The 23720-nt window shown below is 42.5% G+C and overlaps 1 pseudogene; it reads left to right on the top strand.

Moving 5' to 3' along the window:
- Positions 1-23720, top strand: part of LOC110508200 (dihydropyrimidine dehydrogenase [NADP(+)]-like) — a 170285-nt pseudogene that overhangs the window by 5576 nt on the left and 140989 nt on the right.

Raw genomic sequence — 23720 nt, 5'->3', positions numbered from 1 at the left:
TACAAAATCAGCAGGGGATCAAATACTTTTTTCCCTCACTGTATGTAAATGTGTAATTTTTTTTGTCGTTTTAGTGGTTTTCTTCCTCTTCTGATGAGGAGTATGAAGGATCGGACCAATGTGCAGCGTGGTAAGTGTTCATGTTATTTATTGGAACAGAAATACTAAACAAAATAACAAAGAGAGTGAAACGAAAACGAAACAGTTCTGTCTGGTGCAGACACACAAAGACAGAAAACAACTACACACACCCATATTTGGGAAACAGACATTTTAGAACAAGACTGTAACGTAATAAAATGTGGAAAAAGTACTTTCCGAATGCACATTATCAAGCATATCACACATTATCCAGATACTAATTGTTAGCACTTGGTGGTCTATAGCAGCTTCCCACAAGAATGGGCTTTAAGTGAGGCAGGTTTAGATTTGAAGCTCAATTTATTACATACCAAATGTGAGGTAGGGATTTTTTTTATATCGGCATTTAAAAGTACATATCAATTATCAGCGTGCCCCAAGGTGTGTTTGATGGTGGAGGCAAGTGAAATAAAATGATATATGCATTAGCTTTATAAAGTCTCCCACCACACTCCCTATCCAACTCCCCTCCACTCTCCACTCCCTTCCCAAATACTTCCCTTCTCTTTAATCTAAAATGGGCCTACTGTGCTGGCTGTATTTACTCTCCCATTGCGCATCATTAAGAGGATTAAGTCAGTGAACAGTGTATAGGCCTGAACTGTGTTAGGTTATTAAATAAAGGAAACAGCTTATGGTGAACTTTGTCGACGTTATAAAACGGATCCCTATAGATTCCCTTCAGATAATGTAAACCGTGTCGCGTTACTGTGTTAAATAGCTCAAATTAATCATCCTTATTTGAAACAGGAATTTCTAAGAGGCCTGTATCTTTGGCTATAGTGCATTACTCAGTGGTGTACTCATCCTAAAAGGTCATATATAAAACCGCATTCCATTGCTACGGTACATTATAATGAATAAGTACGCAATGCGTTCAGATTTTATAGTATTTCTTCTGCTTCTGTTTCTTGGGATGGACTCGTCATCTACAGTATCTGATATATCTCTCTATCTCGCTCTCTTTTCCTCTCTCTCTCTTTCTCTCTCTCTCCCTCTTTCTCTCTCTCTTGCTCTCTCTCTCTCTCGCACTCACCCCTCTCTTTCTCCAGAAGTGTGTGAAGTTGGAGAACAACTTTGACGATATCAAGCACATGACTCTAAGGCGAACACGGGGCACTCTGTGAGGCGTTCAGGTGAAAGGAGGAGGTGGAAATGAGAAGAGGGGAATGGGTCGCCATGGAAACGTCACCATCGCAATAACAGGAGTGGTGATGGAGGGGTTTGGGGGAGGTGTTCTTAGTCATTCCTAATTATTGGGGGAACAAATTAGTTTTATAGTCACCATTCAGCCTCTCCCTCTCGGAGGGATTCATTTGTCTGTAGGGGAACGGCAAGATTGGCTACATGCTGGAAAAAATGTAAATGTTTAATTTGTTGAAAATAATGCTTATGTGGAGTCCCCAGGCAGTATCGGAGTACTTTAAGCAGTGAATCATAAGGGTGTTTGCAATTAGAGCTTGAGATTTATTTAGCAGTCATTGGAAATCACAGGAGGGAGACCTTTGACACTGTGACAAGATTGCCAATCTGTTCTCTCGTGTGAAGACGGTTGCTTTTTTAACACATGGCTAGGTACATCGCGGACTGATTTCATTCCACGGGGACAAATGACATGAACACGTCTCAAAGTCTGTCGTAAGTAGAAGTACATTTAATTACATTACCAATACATATAAATAGACTGTTCGTACCAACTCATTACAAGCAATTTTCAGTAGCATACAGTACTGCATATGGTGAGGTTTTTATACTTGTGAATACAGTTGGAGCAGCCAATAATACTTTCCAAGGTTCATAGTTTTGAAACAAGATAGCAGTAGCACTTTTCTATGGAACATAATTTGGGTCTTTGAGTGTCAAAAAAGATACATGTCAAATAACACTATTTGACTCGTCAAATAAGCTTGTTGACCAATCAGGACCTGAATATGATTGCACATAATAATTTAACATGTTCAACAATTTTGTATGTAGTCATTACACATTGATTACACTATCAATCCTATTTCATACGTCACAACGATTCATCGATACCTATGCTATGATGCTGTTAATGTTTTGTCTTGCGCACCTGCCGCTGCAATCTCTGGGACAGTGCTGGTCAGAAACACACTTCCCCAAGCTCTGGGACAGTGCTGGTCAGAAACACATTTCCCCAATCTCTGGGACAGTGCTGGTCAGACACACACTTCCGCAAGCTCTGGGACAGTGCTGGTCAGACACACACTTCCCCAAGCTCTGGGACAGTGCTGGTCATAAACACCCTTCCCCAAGCTCTGGGACAGTGCTGGTCAGAAACACACTTCCCCAAGCTCTGGGAGAGTGCTGGTCAGAAACACACTTCCCCAAGCTCTGGGACAGTGCTGGTCAGAAACACACTTCCCCAAGCTCTGGGACAGTGCTGGTCAGAAACACACTTCCCCAATCTCTGGGACAGTGCTGGTCAGAAACACACTTCCCCAAGCTCTGGGACAGTGCTGGTCAGAAACACACTTCCCCAATCTCTGGGACAGTGCTGGTCAGACACACACTTCCCCAAGCTCTGGGACAGTGCTGGTCAGAAACACACGTCCCCAAGCTCTGGGACAGCGCTGGTCAGAAACACACTTCCCCAAGCTCTGGGACAGTGTTGGTCAGACACACACTTCCCCAAGCTCTGGGACAGTGCTGGTCAGAAACAAAGCTAGCTAGCTGATGGATGCAAACAATGTTCTCCCCCCAAACGATGGCAAAATGATATAATCTGTTTCAGTAGCTATAGTTAGCTAGCTAATTATGTAACGAGGTGTCATCATCTAAAATACCCCTAATTTATAAAACAGTTTTTGTATTTGGTTGATGATAGTCGGACCCGGTCCAGTCAAGCCACACTAGCCAGATGAAGCTAGCTAGTTGTTCACAGTGTTTTCGTTTAGCGTCAGTTGTTGGCTAATCAGCCGGTTACACACTCATTTTCAGGCAGCTACATTTTCCACTTCATATTAACTAGGCTACTTTTATTTTTAAAGTTCCAATTGGCTAGTTCGTTGAGCCCTCTCCCGCTAGATTGAACGATATGCATCTTCTAGTGATCTTTTACAAAGCGAGCGATGACAGGGAAACGCAGCAGAGGAGGAGGCAAAGTGAGAGGTTTCACTCTCGCCAAAATCTTTCCAAAATAAGCCTAATGCGTTTCTATGGGCTTATGTTGTACCTAAACTGCCTTCCCACCTTTGGGACAATGACTCCCATTGTTTGGGCGGAGACAGAAACATATTGTCATTATATACAGATCTCTGGTTGCAGTCTAATTTCTTGCACGGCGGAGGGAGAAAGAGCATGATGCTCGTGAATTTGCACGTCCTACGTAATGTAAGTAGTAACGATGAGTCTAAATCCAATAGCCTAGTTATTGTTTTCTGACACAATCGTTTATCAAGTGTTGACTAGTTTATAAAAGGTGTCGAACTGACTGAATATCCCTTTGTCATTCATAAATCATGAAACAGGGTTATACACTGAGTATACAAAACATTAAGAACACCTGCTCATTCCATGACAGACTGACCAGGTGAATCCAGGTGAAAGCTATGATCCCTTATTGATGTAACTTGTTAAATCCATTTCAATCGTTGTAGATGAAGGGGAGGAGACAAGTTAATGAAGGATCTTTGGCTACTTTGAAGAATCTCAAATTTAACATATATTTTGATTTGTTTAACACATTTTTGGTTACTACATGATTCCATATGTGTTATTTTACAGTTTTGATGTCTTCACTTTTATTCTACAATGTAGAAAATAGTAACAATAAAGAAAAATCCTTGAATGAGTAGGTGTATCTAAACGTTTGACTGGTACTACATGGTACTACATATTTACATATTCATTGTTGGACATAAAACACTGCAAAACCACCAGGAAGTGATTTTATTTTTGGAAATATTTTGCCAAATATTCCCACCATAATAGAGAGGAAAATGTAAGCACCCCAGGCTGTGTTACAACCGGATGTGACCGGGAGACCCATGAGGCGGCGTACAATTGGCCCAGGGTCATCCGGGTTAGGAGAGGGTTTAGCCGGCCGGGATTTCCTTGTCCCATCGCACTCAAGCAAATCCTTGTGGCAGGCCAGGTGCCTGCAAGCTGACTTCTCCGCCAGATTGGTGCAGCTGGCTTCCGGGTTAAGCGAGCAGTGTGTCAATTTGCAGTCTCCAAATTATTTGTCATTATGTTCCGGACCCACGACCATGCACAAAAATAGAGTTATAGAGTTACAGTACATATAAGGAAATCAGTCAATTGAAATGAATTCATTAGGACCTAATCTATGGATTTCACATGACTGGGAATACAGATATGCATCTGTTGGTCACAGATACTGTAACAAAAAAAAGGTAGGGGCATGGATAAGAAAACTAGTCAGTATCTGGTGTGACCACCATTTGCCTCATGCAGCGCAACACATCTCCTTCGAATAGAGTTGATCAGGCTGTTGATTGCGGCCTGTGGAACGTTGTCCCACTCCTCTTCAATGGCTGTGCGAAGTTGCTGGATATTGGCGGGAACTGGAACACGCTGTCATCCTGGGCTTTTGTGGTTACATCTGGTCTGCGGTTATGAGGCCGGTTGGACGCACTGACAAATGATCTAAAACAACATTGGACGTGACTTATGGTAGAGAAATGAACATTCAATTCTCTGGCAACAGCTATGGTGGATATTCCTGCAGTCAGCATGCCAATTGCACGCTCCCTCAAAACTTGAGACAGCTGTGGCATTGTGTTGAGTGGGGCAAAACTGCACATTTTAGAGTGGCCTTTTATTGTCCCCAGCACAATGATCATGCCGTTGAGTCAGCTTCTTGATATGCAACACCTGTCAAGTGGATGGATTATCTTGGCAAAGGAGAAATTGTCACTCACAGGGATGTAAACAAATTGGTGCACACAATTTGAGAGAAATAATATTTGTGTGCATAAGGAACATTTCTGGGAAATGTTATTTCAGCTCATGAAACATGGGACCGACACTTGTTGTGTTTATATTGTTGTTCGGTGTAGTTGATGAGCCATGTATTAGAATGTACTAGAGGCCACTAAAATATCGTTATTTTGGGATGCCTGGCTGGTTACTTTTTTGTATTTGACTGGCTAATCTATCTACTTGTGGAAAACACTGTTGTCATAACGTTAGCTTGGGCTAACAGGGCTAGGTAGATGGCTAGCTTGTTTAGTTTGTTATCTATGTGTTGGACAACTGAGTATTTCAACAACAAAAAAATGGCTCGTTTGACCCTGATCTCATGTCAAATGCTCACGCATTCGGTCGAACAAATACTAGCTTATTTTCTGTTAAGGGCTTTCTCTGCCCTTAACCGTGTTCTGAACACCTCCAAAACAAAGGTCATGTAGTTTGGGAAGAAGAATGCCCCTCTCCCCACCAGTGTGATTACTACCTCTGAGAGTTTAGAGCTTGAGGTAGTCACCTCATACAAGTACTTGGGAGTATGGCTAGATGGTACACTGTCCTTCTCTCAGCACATATCAAAGCTGCAGGCTAAGGTGAAATCTAGACTTGGTTTCATCAATCGTAATTGTTCTTTTACCCCAGCTGCCAAACTAACCCTGATTCAGATAAACATCTTACCCGTGCTAGATTACGGAGACGTAATTTGTAGATCTGCAGGTAAGGGTGCTCTCGAGTGCCTAGATGTTCTTTACCATTCGTCCATCAGATTTGCCACCAATGCTCCTTATAGGACACGTCACTAGTACTCTTTACTCCTCTGTAAACTGGTCATCTCTGTATACACGTCGCAAGACCCACTGGTTGATGCTTATTTATAAAACCCTCTTAGGTCTCACTCCCCACTATCTGAGATACCTACTGCAGCCCTCATCCTCCTGTCAGTCACGTTCTGTTAAAGGTCCCCAAAGCACACACTTCCCTGGGTCGCTCCTTATTTCAGTACGCAGCAAAAAACACTCAAACTGGACCGTTTTATCTCCATCTCTTCATTCAAGGACTCAATCAATGACACTCTTACTGAGAGTTGTGGCTGCTTCGCGTGATGTATTATTGTCTCCACCTTCTTGCCCTTTGTGCTGTTGTCTGTGCCCAATAATGTTTGTAGCATGTTTTGTGCTGCTACCATGTTGTGCTGCTGCCATGTTGTGTTGCTACCATGTTGTTGTCATGTGGTGTTGCTACCATGCTGTTTTCATGTGTTGCTGCCATATAATGTTGTTGTCTTAGGTCTCTTTTTGTAATGTTATTGTGTCTTTCTTGTCGTGATGTGTGTTTTGTCCAATATTTTTATTTTATTTGACATTTTTAATCCCCCCCGTAGGAGGCCTTTTGCCTTTTGGTAGGCCATAATTGTAAATAAGAACTTGTTCTTAACTGACTTGCCTAGGTAAATAAAGGTTAAATAAATAACATATATATATATATATATATATATATATATATATTACCATTGCAGTATCGTAAACACAGAGTAAACACATTGCGGCCATAGTGCATGCTCGTTTGCAGACTGACTGTAGTGGTGGCACCGGCTTGTGCATGCAAATTCAGCACACACAACATTCTATAATAGCATTTTGTTATTTGACGCGTCATATTAAACACGTATTCGACGCATCACATAGGGATATTTATGTGTATATTCTTTTATACAGTGCCTTGCGAAAGTATTCGGCCCCCTTGAACTTTGCGACCTTTTGCCACATTTCAGGCTTCAAACATAAAGATATAAAACTGTATTTTTTTGTGAAGAATCAACAACAAGTGGGACACAATCATGAAGTTGAACAACATTTATTGGATATTTCAAACTTTTTTAACAAATCAAAAACTGAAAAATTGGATGGAGGTTGGATGGAGAGCATTTGTGAACAGCAGTTTTCAGTTCTTTCCACAGATTCTCGATTGGATTCAGGTCTGGACTTTGACTTGGCCATTCTAACACCTGGATATGTTTATTTTTGAACCATTCCATTGTAGATTTTGCTTTATGTTTTGGATCATTGTCTTGTTGGAAGACAAATCTCCGTCCCAGTCTCAGGTCTTTTGCAGACTCCATCAGGTTTTCTTCCAGAATGGTCCTGTATTTGGCTCCATCCATCTTCCCATCAATTTTAACCATCTTCCCTGTCCCTGCTGAAGAAAAGCAGGCCCAAACCATGATGCTGCCACCACCATGTTTGACAGTGGGGATGGTGTGTTCAGAGTGATGAGATGTGTTGCTTTTACGCCAAACATAACGTTTTGCATTGTTGCCAAAAAGTTCAATTTTGGTTTCATCTGACCAGAGCACCTTCTTCCACATGTTCTCCAAGATCGCATAGCAGTTCAGACGTCTTTTGTCCTCGTCTTGTCGTGTCCTGTATATTTATATATTTACAACTTTTTTCACATACATTTTATTTTTATTTTCCATCAACTCATCTTCTAAACACTCTCCTGCAACCAGCCTCACCAATTTATATTTATAAAAAAGTATTATTTACCTCAGATCTGTAATCCTCCAAGAAGCTAGCCAGAAACTCCAAGAAGCTAGCCAGAAACTAGCCAGAAGCTAGCCAGGAGCTAGCCCAGAAGCTAATCCAGAAGTTAATCAGAAGCTAGTTAGCTTCTTTACTGGCAAATCGTTAGTATTCAGCTAACCACGGTTTGTGGTCATCAGCTATCCTTTAGCTCGAAAATCTATCGCCAGTTTTGTACGGCGCAGCGCGGCTCGGAACGGAACATACCGGACCAATTTTTCTCTCCGTGTCCCTGGATTTCAACTGCTCTCTGGACATTCATACCCGGATCTCACAGCTAGCTAGCTGCTATCCGTGTGACAGTCGGCTTTCGTCGATTCCGGAGCAAACATCGATTGTTCCGGTGCTAGCCAGCTCCGTCAATCACTCCTGAGTTCCATCATTCACTCCTGGGCTGCAGTCACCTATCCGGACCCGTTTCACTGCCTACGCGGAGCCCCACCGGGCCTTCACAACTGGACTGCCGACGTTATCTACCTGAATGAGATCCGGCTGGCTCCTCTGTCGCGACGTTACCTGAACGCCCATCTGCGGCCCGCTAACCGTTAGCTGTCTTACCGGCTGCTATCTGAATAGACAATCGGACAATTTATTTATTTTTATTATTATGTTTTCTTCTCGGGCCTCTATAACTATATCTATTGTTCTTATTTTTGTTGTTGTTGTGTGATTTGGATTAATCCCCTCTACCACACGGAACCCCACTAATCTACTGACCGAACGCAAGAGGTGGCTAACAACAGACTCCATCCTATGCTAGCTTGCTACCGATGGCCCGGCTAGCTGTCTAAATCGCCGTGACCCTCAACCAACCTCTCCACTCACTGGACCCTTTTGATCACTCGACTAAGCATGCCTCTCCTTAATGTCAATATGGCTTGTCCATTGCTGTTCTGGTTAGTGTTTATTGGCTTATTTCACTGTAGAGCCTCTAGTCCTGCTCACTATACCTTATCCAACCTATTAGTTCCACCACCCACACATGCAATGACATCTCCTGGTTTCAATGATGTTTCTAGAGACAATATCTCTCTCTTCATCACTCAATACCTAGGTTTACCTCCACTGTATTCACATCCTACCTTACCTTTGTCTGTACATTATACCTTGACGCTATTTTATCGCCCCCAGAAACCTCCTTTTACTCTCTGTTCCAGACGTTCTAAACGACCAATTCTTATTGCTTTTAGTCGCACCCTTATTCTACTCCTCCTATGTTCCTCTGGCGATGTAGAGGTGAATCCAGGCCCTGCAGTGCCTAGCTCCACTCCTATTCCCCAGGCGCTCTCTTTTGACGACTTCTGTAACCGTAATAGCCTTGGTTTCATGCATGTTAACATTAGAAGCCTCCTCCCTAAGTTTGTTCTATTCACTGCTTTAGCACACTCTGCCAACCCGGATGTTCTAGCTGTGTCTGAATCCTGGCTTAGGAAAACCACCAAAAATTCAGACATTTTAATTCCAAACTACAACATTTTCAGACAAGATAGAACTGCCAAAGGGGGCGGTGTTGCAATCTACTGCAAAGATAGCCTGCAGAGTTCTGTCCTACTATCCAGGTCTGTACCCAAACAATTTGAACTTCTACTTTTAAAAATCCACCTCTCTAAAAACAAGTCTCTCACCGTTGCCGCCTGCTATAGACCACCCTCTGCCCCCAGCTGTGCTCTGGACACCATATGTGAACTGATTGCCCCCCATCTATCTTCAGAGCTCGTGCTGCTAGGCGACCTAAACTGGAACATGCTTAACACCCCAGCCATCCTACAATCTAAACTTGATGCCCTCAATCTCACACAAATTATCAATGAACCTACCAGGTACCTCCCCAAAGCCTTAAACACGGGCACCCTCATAGATATCATCCTAACCAACTTCCCCTCTAAATACACCTCTGCTGTCTTCAACCAAGATCTCAGTGATCAATGCCTCATTGCCTGCATCCGTAATGGGTCAGCGGTCAAACGACCTCCTCTCATCACTGTAAAACGCTCCCTGAAACACTTCAGCGAGCAGGCCTTTCTAATCGACCTGGCCGGGGTATCCTGGAAGGATATTGACCTCATCCCGTCAGTAGAGGATGCCTGGATATTTTTTAAAAATGCCTTCCTAACCATCTTAAATAAACATGCCCCATTCAAGAAATTTAGAACCAGGAACAGATATAGCCCTTGGTTCTCCCCAGACCTGACTGCCCTTAACCAACACAAAAACATCCTATGGCGTTCTGCATTAGCATCGAACAGCCCCCGTGATATGCAGCTGTTCAGGGAAGCTAGAAACCATTATACACAGGCAGTTAGAAAAGCCAAGGCTAGCTTTTTCAAGCAGAAATTTGCTTCTTGCAACACTAACTCAAAAAAGTTCTGGGACACTGTAAAGTCCATGGAGAATAAGAACACCTCCTCCCAGCTGCCCACTGCACTGAAGATAGGAAACACTGTCACCACTGATAAATCCACCATAATTGAAAATTTCAATAAGCATTTTTCTACTGCTGGCCATGCTTTCCACCTGGCTACTCCTACCCCTGTCAACAGCACTGCACCCCCAACAGCAACTCGCCCAAGCCTTCCCCATTTCTCCTTCTCCCAAATCCATTCAGCTGATGTTCTGAAAGAGCTGCAAAATCTGGACCCCTACAAATCAGCCGGGCTAGACAATCTGGACCCTTTCTTTCTAAAATTATCTGCCGAAATTGTTGCCACCCCTATTACTAGCCTGTTCAACCTCTCTTTCGTGTCGTCTGAGATTCCCAAAGATTGGAAAGCAGCTGCGGTCATCCCCCTCTTCAAAGGGGGGGACACTCTTGACCCAAACTGCTACAGACCTATATCTATCCTACCATGCCTTTCTAAGGTCTTCGAAAGCCAAGTCAACAAACAGATTACCGACCATTTTGAATCTCACCATACCTTCTCTGCTATGCAATCTGGTTTCAGAGCTGGTCATGGGTGCACCTCAGCCACGCTCAAGGTCCTAAACGATATCTTAACCGCCATCGATAAGAAACATTACTGTGCAGCCGTATTCATTGATCTGGCCAAGGCTTTCGACTCTGTCAATCACCACATCCTCATCGGCAGACTCAACAGCCTTGGTTTCTCAAATGATTGCCTCGCCTGGTTCACCAACTACTTCTCTGATAGAGTTCAGTGTGTCAAATCGGAGGGTCTGTTGTCCGGACCTCTGGCAGTCTCTATGGGGGTGCCACAGGGTTCAATTCTTGGACCGACTCTCTTCTCTGTATACATCAATGAGGTCGCTCTTGCTGCTGGTGAGTCTCTGATCCACCTCTACGCAGACGACACCATTCTGTATACTTCCGGCCCTTCTTTGGACACTGTGTTAACAACCCTCCAGGCAAGCTTCAATGCCATACAACTCTCCTTCCGTGGCCTCCAATTGCTCTTAAATACAAGTAAAACTAAATGCATGCTCTTCAACCGATCGCTACCTGCACCTACCCGCCTGTCCAACATCACTACTCTGGACGGCTCTGACTTAGAATACGTGGACAACTACAAATACTTAGGTGTCTGGTTAGACTGTAAACTCTCCTTCCAGACCCATATCAAACATCTCCAATCTAAAGTTAAATCTAGAATTGGCTTCCTATTTCGCAACAAAGCATCCTTCACTCATGCTGCCAAACATACCCTTGTAAAACTGACCATCCTACCAATCCTCGACTTTGGCGATGTAATTTACAAATTAGCCTCCAATACCCTACTCAACAAATTGGATGCAGTCTATCACAGTGCAATCCGTTTTGTCACCAAAGCCCCATATACTACCCACCATTGCGACCTGTACGCTCTCGTTGGCTGGCCCTCGCTTCATACTCGTCGCCAAACCCACTGGCTCCATGTCATCTACAAGACCCTGCTAGGTAAAGTCCCCCCTTATCTCAGCTCGCTGGTCACCATAGCATCTCCCACCTGTAGCACACGCTCCAGCAGGTATATCGCTCTAGTCACCCCCAAAACCAATTCTTTCTTTGGCCGCCTCTCTTTCCAGTTCTCTGCTGCCAATGACTGGAACGAACTACAAAAATCTCTGAAACTGGAAACACTTATCTCCATCACTAGCTTTAAGCACCAACTGTCAGAGCAGCTCACAGATTACTGCACCTGTACATAGCCCACCTATAATTTAGCCCTATCAACTACCTCTTTCCCAACTGTATTTAATTTATTTATTTATTTTGCTCCTCTGCACCCCATTATTTTTATTTCTACTTTGCACATTCTTCCATTGCAAAACTACCATTCCAGTGTTTTACTTGCTATATTGTATTTACCTTGCCACCAAGGCCTTTTTTGCCTTTACCTCCCTTCTCACCTCATTTGCTCACATTGTATATAGACTTGTTTATACTTTATTATTGACTGTATGTTTGTTTTACTCCATGTGTAACTCTGTGTCGTTGTATCTGTCGAACTGCTTTGCTTTATCTTGGCCAGGTCGCAATTGTAAATGAGAACTTGTTCTCAACTTGCCTACCTGGTTAAATAAAGGTAAAATAAATAAATAAAAATAAAATAAAATGTTTGGTGTGTCTCCCAGGTGGCTTGTGGCAAACTTTAAACAACACTTTTTATGGATATCTTTAAGAAATGGCTTTCTTCTTGCCACTCTTCCATAAAGGCCAGATTTGTGCAATATACGACAGATTGTTGTCCTATGGACAGAGTCTCCCACCTCAGCTGTAGATCTCTGCAGTTCATCCAGAGTGATCATGGGCCTCTTGGCTGCATCTCTGATCAGTCTTCTCCTTGTATGAGCTGAAAGTTTAGAGGGACGGCCAGGTCTTGGTAGATTTGCAGTGGTCTGATACTCCTTCCATTTCAATATTATTGCTTGCCTAGTGCTCCTTGGGATGTTTAAAGCTTGGGAAATCTTTTTGTATCCAAATCCGGCATTAAACTTCTTCACAACAGTATCTCGGACCTGCCTGGTGTGTTCCTTGTTCTTCATGATGCTCTCTGCGCTTTTAACGGACCTCTGAGACTATCACAGTGCAGGTGCATTTATACGGAGACTTGATTACACACAGGTGGATTGTATTTATCATCATTAGTCATTTAGGTCAACATTGGCTCATTCAGAGATCCTCACTGAACTTCTGGAGAGAGTTTGCTGCACTGAAAGTAAAGGGGCTGAATAACTTTGCACGCCCAATTTTTCAGTTTTTGATTTGTTAAAAAAGTTTGAAATATCCAATAAATGTCGTTCCACTTCATGATTGTGTCCCACTTGTTGTTGATTCTTCACAAAAAAATACAGTTTTATATCTTTATGTTTGAAGCCTGAAATGTGGCAAAAGGTCGCAAAGTTCAAGGGGGCCGAATACTTTCGCAAGGCACTGTACATAAAGGCCCAAACATCTTTCCATTCTTTTCACACAGTGCTTTTAATCAATACCCATCGGAACTGTTTTGAAACAGAAAGGGAACTTTATTCTTTTGGACGATGCTTCTCTCTGTTTGCTGAGTCAACACAACCAGAGTAGTGGTAAGGTCAGTTGGGTTGTAAGGTAAAGCGTAAGGTATGGCGTTGTGACATCTAACTTGTGTGTGGTGTTAATATTACTAACATTTGTTTTCCTTTCACAGTAGGGGATGAGGGGGGAGGGATAGAGAGAGACAAGAGAGACAGACACACTGGTGGCAGTACACTCCATGGTCTGTACCGAGGACTATACTGTGTTAACCTAGCTAAATGTCATAGTATCTGTGTGAGCGGGCTAGGATCTTCCACACTGTGAGGGACCTGCAATGCTTATGAAAAATGCAGGTTCCCTGACAGCTAATAATGTCTGACATCAAAGTCCAGCTGGCGTGCCTTCACCTCTCCGTGGCTAAGGAAGGGATGGAGAGTCATAGGGAGGTGGGAGGAGGTGATCTTCCTAGGGTAGGGACTAGGGAGATTGAGTGGTGTGTGTGTGGGTGCGTGTGTGTTCCTCCTAGGGTAGGGAGATTGAGGAGTTGAGGGTGAGGGACGGGGGGTTGTGGGGCTGGTGGGGAGTGTTGTCAGGGGCCACGGACTCCTGCGGCTTGCTGACACCATGTTCTCATTATTTATGTTGAGTCATCCAGGATCCAGGAAGTGGATCCCTTGTTAAGGCCTGGGCACCATTAGTTCTCAGCAACAGGTTAGTGCAATTATCGACACAGCATACAGACACGGCTTAGGGTGAGGAGGGTTGGGCATGATTTGTTTAATGAAGAACTCTATGTAAACTTGTTAGAAACAGGATAAAAGAGTGTACATGCAGAGTTTATTTCCAAAACGCTACACTCTTAGAAAAAAGGTGCTATCTCGAATCAAAAAGGGTTCTTCAGCTGTTCCCATATGATAACTGAAGAAACAATTTTGGTTCCAGGTAGAACTTATTTGGTTCCAGGTAGAACCCTTTCCACAGAGAGTTCTACATGGAAGCCAAAACAGGTTCTAACTGGAACCAAAAAGGGGTCTAACTTGAACCAAAAGGTGTTCTCCTATGGGGACAGCTGAAGAACCCTACTGGAAACTTTTTTGTAAGAGTGTATATCCACCAATTTTCACATTTGTGTTTTTCATGAGAAATTAGTGCTTTATGTATGTGTAAAATATTACTGTCCTCAGGTTTTTTATTCATAGATGTCAGATGGGTGTTACTAACAATCCAATGTTTGGATGGAATGGAATGTTCACATTCCGTATATTTAACATATAAATTCAACAGATCACAAATCTAGCCTTATGCTAGTGTTTTGGTTAGGATCTTTTCCCAAATGGCACCCTATTCCCTATACACTGCACACCTTTTGACTAGAGCACAAATCTCATATTACACTACTGATACATTTTTATATATATATATTATGCTAGTGTTTTTATATATATATATATTATTTACAATTGGCTCATTCAACCCCCTCCTCTCCCCTGTAACTATTCCCCAGGTCGTGGCTGCAAATGAGAACGTGTTCTCAGTCAACTTACCTGGTAAAATAATGGATAAATAAAAAATGTTTAAAAATATATATATATATTTAATATTGATGTCACAAATGTATAGTTTCTACAGTTCTTTTCGTCACATTTGACTGTGTAAAAACCTTGCAGTGCTAGCTACTTTTTTCTCTGAGAGTGAGGCAGATTTATCTTATTTTGTAACAAAATGTTATTGTTTCATTTCAGAGAGACAAACAATCTAGTGATAGGTTTCAAACAAATACATGTCTGTCATTTAACAACCCTGTGCCACGATTAGATGTCAAAATAATGTCTGAAAATTGATATATAGCATTTTGGAATTAAACTCTTCACATGTATTGTATATATACAGTACAAGATAATGTTATGTGGTGTGTAGTGTATTGTCTGTAGAGGGCTCGCCATTTGGCTCATTTTTCTGTCATCTCTTTTTTCCCCTTTATAAAAATCAACGTTGAGTATTTGAAGCCGCTAAGGACCCTGTGACCAGACAAAAAGGCTTTCAACACAGAGACACTGAAACCCTGGCAATTGAAGTAAAAATGCGATCATTAGTCCCCGAGACATTACGTTGTTGCTAATTAGGAAGAGCAACACATCGTCTTCCTCAAAGACTCCATTAGGCTACCGACTGAAGTCCCGTACCTCTCTTCTCCCCTCCTCTCCCCTCCACTCCTTCCTCTCTTTGGCATCACACCAGGACAAAGAAACATGGATTCATTATGAGAAGAAGATAAGAAAGTGTCCCTTTCCACTGCATAACTTACCAGCACAAGTAGCTAGAGACAGCAGGACGTAGAGAGGAGAGAGGAGAGAGAGAGGAGGGGTACTTTAATACTGAAGCCAATCTTAATTGGTCACGTCCTAAGGCAGCTTGTATAATTAAGATGACAGTGCCTGGATGTGGAGTGGACGGTCTCGAAGGTCTCGTCTCGTCCCTCCAGACATTTGTGACACGCTCCCCAGAGCTCTCATTACAACGATGCCCGACGATGGCTTTTATAACAGGGCCCCTGTCCCATTTGAAGGAGTGAGCGGATCCCCAGAGGCTTTAGTCTGTTGAAGCAATTTAAATACATTCATGTCCAAGTACTAGTCTGTAATGTTGTGTGCTATTTGTTTATTGTCGAATGATAGTTTTGTGGAAAGATCGTATGCCTTACTCAAGAATACTGTTGTCAGAGAGAGAGAGAGCTGTAAGTCAATGTCAATGGCTTTCAAGGAACATAAATGTAGTGATACATACATACTGTTTTTCAATCAGTATTCTTATATTGTCTCAATATGTGGCGTAAAAACTGGCAGTATGGTTTGTGATGACCCTAATACAACCTACAGTATATCTCTAGCTGAACAGTAAAGGATAACAGCCTTTAAAACAGCCTTAAGGCACAGCTGTAGGCTAACACACACACACACACACACACACACACACACACACACACACACACACACACACACACACACACACACACACACACACACACACACCAGATTCCCCCACCTGCTACCCCAGATCTCCCTTGTGGGTTGCAGGTGTGGGGTTGGTCCTAGTATTAGAATAGACGGTGTGTGTGTGTGTCTCCTATGACAGGGCCAGACTCAGTGGGCGTTGTGTGCAGCTGGTAGACATTCTCCAGTGTTCCTCTAAGGACTTCCAGTCTACTGCACTGACAGCTCTGACAGCTACAACGACATCCCTTAAGCATGCCATAATCTCTCTCCATCCCTTGATAATATGGGGTGTTTGTACGTCTGTGTGTGTGTGTGTGTGTGTGTGTGTGTGTGTGTGTGTGTGTGTGTGTGTGTGTGTGTGTGTGTGTGTGTGTGTGTGTGTGTGTGTGTGTGTGTGTAGCTGTTTATGTGTGTGGGAGTATATATATCATTTGGACACATACCTGTACATTTTTGTCTAGGCTTACTTAAGCATTGAAGCTATGCCAAAAGGATTCACACAGCTGAACCTGAACCTAATTATTGAACAAGGCCCACATTACCCCCTTTGCCATCTCATGTTGCCTTTATATTTTTGTTCAGTATATATACACTACATGAACAAGAGTCAAATATTTATTTTTATCCGTTTTTTAAAATCAGATTTTATCAATTGCAGAGTTACTTCATGTGGAATAGAGTTCCATACAGTTATTGCTTTATGTAGTACTGTGCGCCTCCCATAGTCCCATAGTGTTCTGGACTTGGGGACTGTGAAGAGACCTCTGATGGCATGTCTTGTGAGGTATGCATGGATGTCTGACCTGTGTGCTAATAGTTGAAACAGACAGCTAGGTGCATTCAACATGTCAGTACTTCTCACAAATACAAGTAGTGATGAAGTGAATCGCTACTCTACTTTGAGCCAAGAGAGCTTGACATGCATATGATTAATGTTAGTAGGGGATAAAAGCCATCACACACAGGTTTTTTCCAGCAGCAGATTATGACGATAATGTCAAAAGCTGCACTGAAGTCTAACAAAACAGCTCCCACAAACGTTTCATTATCTTTTCTTAGCCAGTCATTTGTGCCTTAAACACTGTATGTTGAATTCCCTTCTCTATAAGCATGCTTAAAATCTGCTGTTCATTTGTTTACTGTGAAATAGCCTTCTATTTAGTCAACACATTTTTTCTCAAAGGTTTACTAAGGTTTAGTAACAGGCTGATTGGTCGGCTGTTGGAATCAGTAAAGGCTAGTCCAAAGCGTTTAACTATCATTCTTCATATCATTTCATATTAGTACAGTTTCTTCTTCTTTTTGTTCAATTTAGTTACATGATTTCTCAATTTACAGTATGTTTGCCAATCGGCCAAGTAGCCAGACTTATTTGCAATTCAATTTGTCTCATCCCTCTCAACCATAACATTTTTTAATTCCTCATCAATCCATGGGGATTTAACAGTTTTTATATTCATTGTCTTATTGCTTGCAGTGTCTGGTTGCTCCGCATTAAACACCACAGACCAGAAAATATTATTTACATCTTAAACAAAGGAATCACTATGAAACTTAATGTATGACGTCTTATACACTATATTAGGCCCAGTCTTTGGAACTTTGGTTTTCCTAGATATGGCTATTACATTATGATCACTACATCCAATGGATTTGGATACTGTTTTAGAGCAGATATCTGTAGCATTAGTAAAGATGTAATCAATACATGTGGATGATTACATTTCTGTGCTGCTTGTAAATACCTTGGTAAGCTGACTTGACAGTTTGAAGATTTGTCTTGAGTGGGCATTTTGATGAAAGCATTTTATATTTGAGATTCTTCAAAGTAGCCAACCTTTGCCTTGATGACAACTTTACACACTCTTGGTATTCTCTGAACCAGCTCCATGAGGTAGTCACCTGGGATGCTTTTCCAACAGTCTTGAAGGAGTTCCCATATATGCTGAGCACTTGTTGTTTGTTCTTCCTTCACTATGCAGTCCGATTCATCCCAAAACATCTCAATAGGGTTGAGGTCGGGTGATTGTGTAGGCCAGGTCATCTGATACAGCACTACATCACTCTCCTTCTTGGTTAAATAGCCCTTACACAGCCTGGAGGTGTGTTTTGGGTCATTGTCCTGTTGAAAACAAATGATAGACCCACTAAGCTCAAACCAGATGGGATGGTGTATCGCTGCAGAATACTATGGTAGCCATGCTGGTTAAGTGTGCGTGAATTCTAAATAAATCACTGACAGTGTCACCAGCAAAGTACCCCCAACACCATCGCAGCTCCTCCTCCATGCTTCACAGTGGGAACCACACATGCAGAGATAATTCATTTTCCTTCACTGCGTCTCACAAAGACACAGCGGTTGGAACCAAAAATGTCACATTTTGACTCATCAGAACAAAGGACAGATTTCCACCGGTCTAGTATCCATTGCTCGTGTTTCTTGGCCCAAGCAAGTCTCTTCTTAGTTTTGGTGTCCTTTAGTAGTGGTGTCGTTGCAGGGATTCGACCATGAAGGCCTGATTCACGGAGTCTCCTCTGAACAGTTGATGTTGAGATGTGTCTGTTACTTGAACTCTGTGAATCATTTATTTGGTCTGCAATCTGAAGTGCAGTTAACTGCCAATTTCTGAGGTTGGTAACTCTAATGAACTTCTCCTCGGCAGCAGAGGTAACTCGGGGTCTTCCTTTCCTGTGGCCATCCTCATGAGAGCCAGTTTCATCATAGAGGTAGATGGTTTTTGCATCAGCACTTGAAGAAACTTTACAAGTTCTTGACTAACCTGCATGTCTCTAAGTAATGATGGACTGTCATTTTTCTTTGCTTATTTGAGCTGTTCTTGCCATAATATGGACTTGGTCTTTACTCAATAGGACTAGCTAACCTCTGTGTGCCAATCCTACCTTGTCACAACACAACTGATTGGCTCAAACGCATTAAGAAGGAAAGAAATTCCACAAATTACCTTAACAAATCACACCTGTTAATTGAAATGCCTTACAAAGCTGTTGTCAAGGCAAAGGGTGGCTACTTTGAAGAATCCCAAATATTATTTATTTTTTTATATTTTTTATCCAGGTAGGCTAGTTGAGAACAAATTCTCATTTACAACTGCGACCTGGCCAAGATAAACCAAAGCAGTGCAACACAAACAACAACACAGAGTTGAATATGGAATAAACAAACATACAGTCAATAATACAATAGAAAAAGTCTATATACAGTGCGTGCAAATGAGGTAGGATAACAGAGGTAAGGCAATAAATCGGCCATAGTGGCAAAATAATTACAATATAGCAATTAAACACTGGAGTGATAGATGTGCAGAAGATGAGTGTACAAATAGAGATACTGGGGTGCAAGGGAGCAAAATAAATAAAATAGATAACAGTATGGGGATGAGGTAGTTGGATGGGCTAATTACTGGTGGGCTATGTACAGGTGCAGTGATCTATGAGCTGCTCTGACAGCTGGTGCTTAAAGCTAGTGAGGGAGATATGGATCTCCAGCTTCAGTGGTTTTTGCAGTTCGTTCCAGTCATTGGCAGCAGAGAACTGGAAGGAAAGGCGGCCGAAGGAGGAATTGGCTTTGGGGGGTGACCAGTGAAATATACCTGCTGGAGCGCGTGCTACGGGTGGGTGCTGCTATGGTGACCAGTGAGCTGAGATAAGGCGGGGCTTTACCTAGCAAAGACTTATAGATGACCTGGGGCCAGTGGGTTTGTCGACAAATATGAAGCGAGGGCCATCCAACGAGAGCATACAGGTCGCAATGGTGGGTAGTATATGGGGCTTTGGTGACAAAACGGATGGCACTGTGATGGACTGCATCCAATTTTCTGAGTAGAGTGTAAATGACATCGCCGAAGTCAAGGATCGGTGGGATAGTCTGTTTTACGAGGGTATGTTTGGCAACATGAGTGAAGGATGCTTTGTTGCGAAATAGGAAGCTGATTCTAGATTTAATTTTGGATTGGAGATGCTTAATGTGAGTCTGGAAGGAGAGTTTACAGTCTAACCAGACACTTAGGTATTTGTAGTTGTCCACATATTCTAAGTCAAAACCGTCCAGAGTAGTGATGCTGGGCGGGCGGGCAGGTGTGGGCAGCGATCGCTTGAAGAGCATGCATTTAGTTTTACTGTGTTTAAGAGCAGTTGGAGATTTGTTTAACACTTTATTGTTTACTACATGATTACATATGTGTTATTTCATAGTTTGATGTCTTCACTATTATTCTACAATGTAGAAAATAGTACAAATAAAGAAAAACCCTTCAATTAGTAGGTGTGTCCACATTTTTGAGTAGTACTGTACATACAGTGCATTCGGAAAGTACTCAGATCCCTTCACTTTTTCCACATTTTGTTACCTTAGTCTTATTCTGAAATTGATTTTCAAAAATCCCCCTCATCAATCTACACTCAATACCCCATAATTACAAAGCAAAAACAAGTTTTGAGAAATTTTTCAAATGTATAATTTTTTGTTGTTGTTGAAATATTCATTTACATAAGTATTCAAACCCTTTACTCAGTACTTTGTTGAAGCATCTTTAACAGCGATTACAGCCTAGAGTCTTCTTGGGTATGATGCTACATGCTTGGCACACCTGTTTTTGGGGAGTTTCTCCCATTAATCTCTGCAGATCCTCTCGAGCTCTGTCAGATTGGATGGAGAGTGTCACTGCACAGCTATTTTCAGGTCTATCCAGAGATGTTCGATATGGTTCAAGTCCGGGCTCTGGCTGGGCCACTCAAGGACATTTTGAGACTTGTCCCAAAGCAACTCCCGTGTTGTCTTGGCTGTGTGCTTAGGGTCGTTGTCCTGTTGGAAGGTGAACCTTCGCCCAAGTCGGTGGTCCTGAGCGCTCTAGAGCAGATTTTTGTCAAGGATCTCTCTGTACTTTGCTCCGTTCATCTTTCCCTCGATCCTGACTACTCTCCCAGTCCCTGCTGCTGAAAAACATCCCCACAGCATGATACTGCCACCACCATGCTTCACCGTAGGGATGGTGCCAGGTTTTCTCCAGACGTGATTCTTGGAATTCAGGCCAGAGTTCAATCTTGGTTTCATCAAACCAGAGAATCTTGTTTCTCATGGTCTGAGAGTCTTTAGGTGTTTGTTTTTTCGCAAACTCCAAGCGACCTGTCATGTGACTTTTACTGAGGAGTGGCTTCCGTCTGGCCACTCTACCATAAACGCCTGATTGGTGGAGTGATGCAGAGAAGGTTGTCCTTCTCGAAGGTTCTCCCAACTCCACAGAGGAACTCTGAAGCTCTATCAGGGTGACCATCGAGTTCTTGGTCACCTCCCTGACCAAGGCCCTTCACCCCTGATTTCTCAGTTTGGCCGGGAGGCCAGCTCTAGGAAGAGTCTTGGTGGTTTCAAACTATGGAGGCTGTGTTCTTGGGGGCCTTCAATGCTGCAGAAATTTGTTGGTACCCTTTTCCAGATCTGTGCCTCCACACATTCCTGTCTCGGTGATCTACAGACAATTCCTTCGACCTCATGGCTTGGTTTTTGCTCTGACATGACTGTCAACTGTGGGACCTTATATAGAGAGTTGTGTGCCTTTCCAAATCATGTCCAATCATTTGAATTTACCACAGGCGGACTCCAATCCAGTTGTAGAAACATCTGAAGGATGATCAATGGAAACAAGATGCACCTGATCTCATTTTCGAGTCTCATAGCATAGGTCTGAATACTTACATAAATAATCTATTTCTGTGTAGTTTTTTAAATAACTTTGCACAAATGTATAAAAAACTGTTTTTGCTTCGTGATAATGGGTTATTGTGTGTTGACTGATGAAGTACAATTTGTATTGAATCCATTTTAGAATAGGGCTGTAATATAATACAATTTGGAAAAAGTCAAGGGGTCTGAATACTTTCTTGAATGTACTGTATATATATATATATATATATTTTTTTTTTACACATGTTTAAGCCCTTATTTTTGTTGGCACAAAACTATCTCCGTACTTCCATTTATTTGTTTGGGTTACCCTTAGATGAGTCCAGATGAGAGCAAGAAGGAGAACACCATCGTGTTTTTATTGCATTTATTATGGATCCCCCATTAGCTGCTTCCAAGGCAACAGGTACTCTTCCTCGGGTCCAGCAAAATTAAGGCAGTTCTACATTTCTTTAAATATTACAATGTTTTGGTCACCTCCCTGACCAAGTTCCTTCTCCCCTGACTGGGCAGTTTGGCCGGGATGCCAGCTCTAGGAAGAGCAACAGATTTCACAACATATTAAGTGTGTACCCTCAGGCCCCTACTCTGCTACCACATATCCACGATACAATGTGTATGTGTGTGTATAGTGCTTATGTTATCGTGTGTTTGTATGCATGTGTCAGTGCCTATGTTTGTGTTGCTTCACAGTCCCCGCTGGTCTATAATGTGTATTTTTCTCTGTTTTTTTAATCAAATTGTACTGATTGCATTAGTTAATTTATGTGGAATAGAGTTCCATGTAGTCATGGCTCTATGTAGTACTGTGCACCTCCCATAGTCTGTTCTGGACTTGGGGACTCAGTGCATTCAACATGTCAATACCTCTCACAAATAGAAGTTGTGTTTGTGAGAGTCTCCCCTCTCTATAGAGCGGTCATATTAGTTTTTAGGCCAAACTGTCGATTTCCGGGATGTCCCCTGGTCTGACAAACAGCGCTGTGGCTCTGCAACTTTCCAACGCAGGTGCGGAAGAGCGACATACTGTAGCCGAATGCTGTGGATTGAGAACTGATCTCTCTAGCATAACTGACAGATGGAGATGGAGCCACAATGGGAAGCTAACAAGGTGTCTGAGTCTAATGCGGGAGCCTGAGATGAATGTGTAATGGTGTAATGGTGTGGCCAGGGGCCAGTTGACCTCCCTCTGTGGCTCATTTAGCACACATTTAAGACCTGAAAACAAAGTCACCATAAATAATAGAACAGGTTGCAGAATTAAAGAGAACAAGGAGAAGACACGTCTAGAATTGTTTGATTGTTGTGTTCACAGGAAAGAGGAAAGAGAAGCGTTTTTTTTTTTAGATGCATAGGGTAGGTAGAGGGTAATATGTGGTGATAGCGCTGGAAGTTGTAAAGTTAGTCTGTTAGTGAGCATTTCTCCTTTGCCAAGATAATCCATCCACGTGACAGGTGTGGCATATTAAGAAGCTGATTTAAAAGCATGATCATTACACAGGTGCACCTTGTGCTGGGGACAATAAAAGGCCACTCTAAAATGTGCAGCTTTGTCACGCAACACAATGCTACAGATGTCTCAAGTTTTGAGGGAGTATGCAATTGTCATGCTGACTGCAGGATGTCCATCATAGCTGTTGCCAGAGAACTGAATGTTAATTTCTCTACCATTAGCCAATGTCGTTTTAGAGAATTCAGCAGTACATCCAACCAGCCTCAGAACCGTAGACCATGTGTAACTATGCCAGCCCAGGACCTCTACATCCGGCTTCTTCACCTGCGGGATTGTATGAGACCAGCCACCCGGAGCTGATGAATCTGTGGATTTCCACAACCAAATAATTTCTGCACAAACTGTCAGAAACCGTCTCTGGTAAGCTCATCTGCGTGCTAGTCATCCTCACCAG

This window comes from Oncorhynchus mykiss, chromosome 28, assembly GCF_057628025.1.
Source record: "Oncorhynchus mykiss isolate SJ-2025 chromosome 28, ASM5762802v1, whole genome shotgun sequence".
Lineage (NCBI taxonomy): Eukaryota > Metazoa > Chordata > Actinopteri > Salmoniformes > Salmonidae > Oncorhynchus > Oncorhynchus mykiss.
Note: the sequence above shows the minus strand (reverse complement) of the source record. Positions and strands in the feature narration are given on the sequence as shown.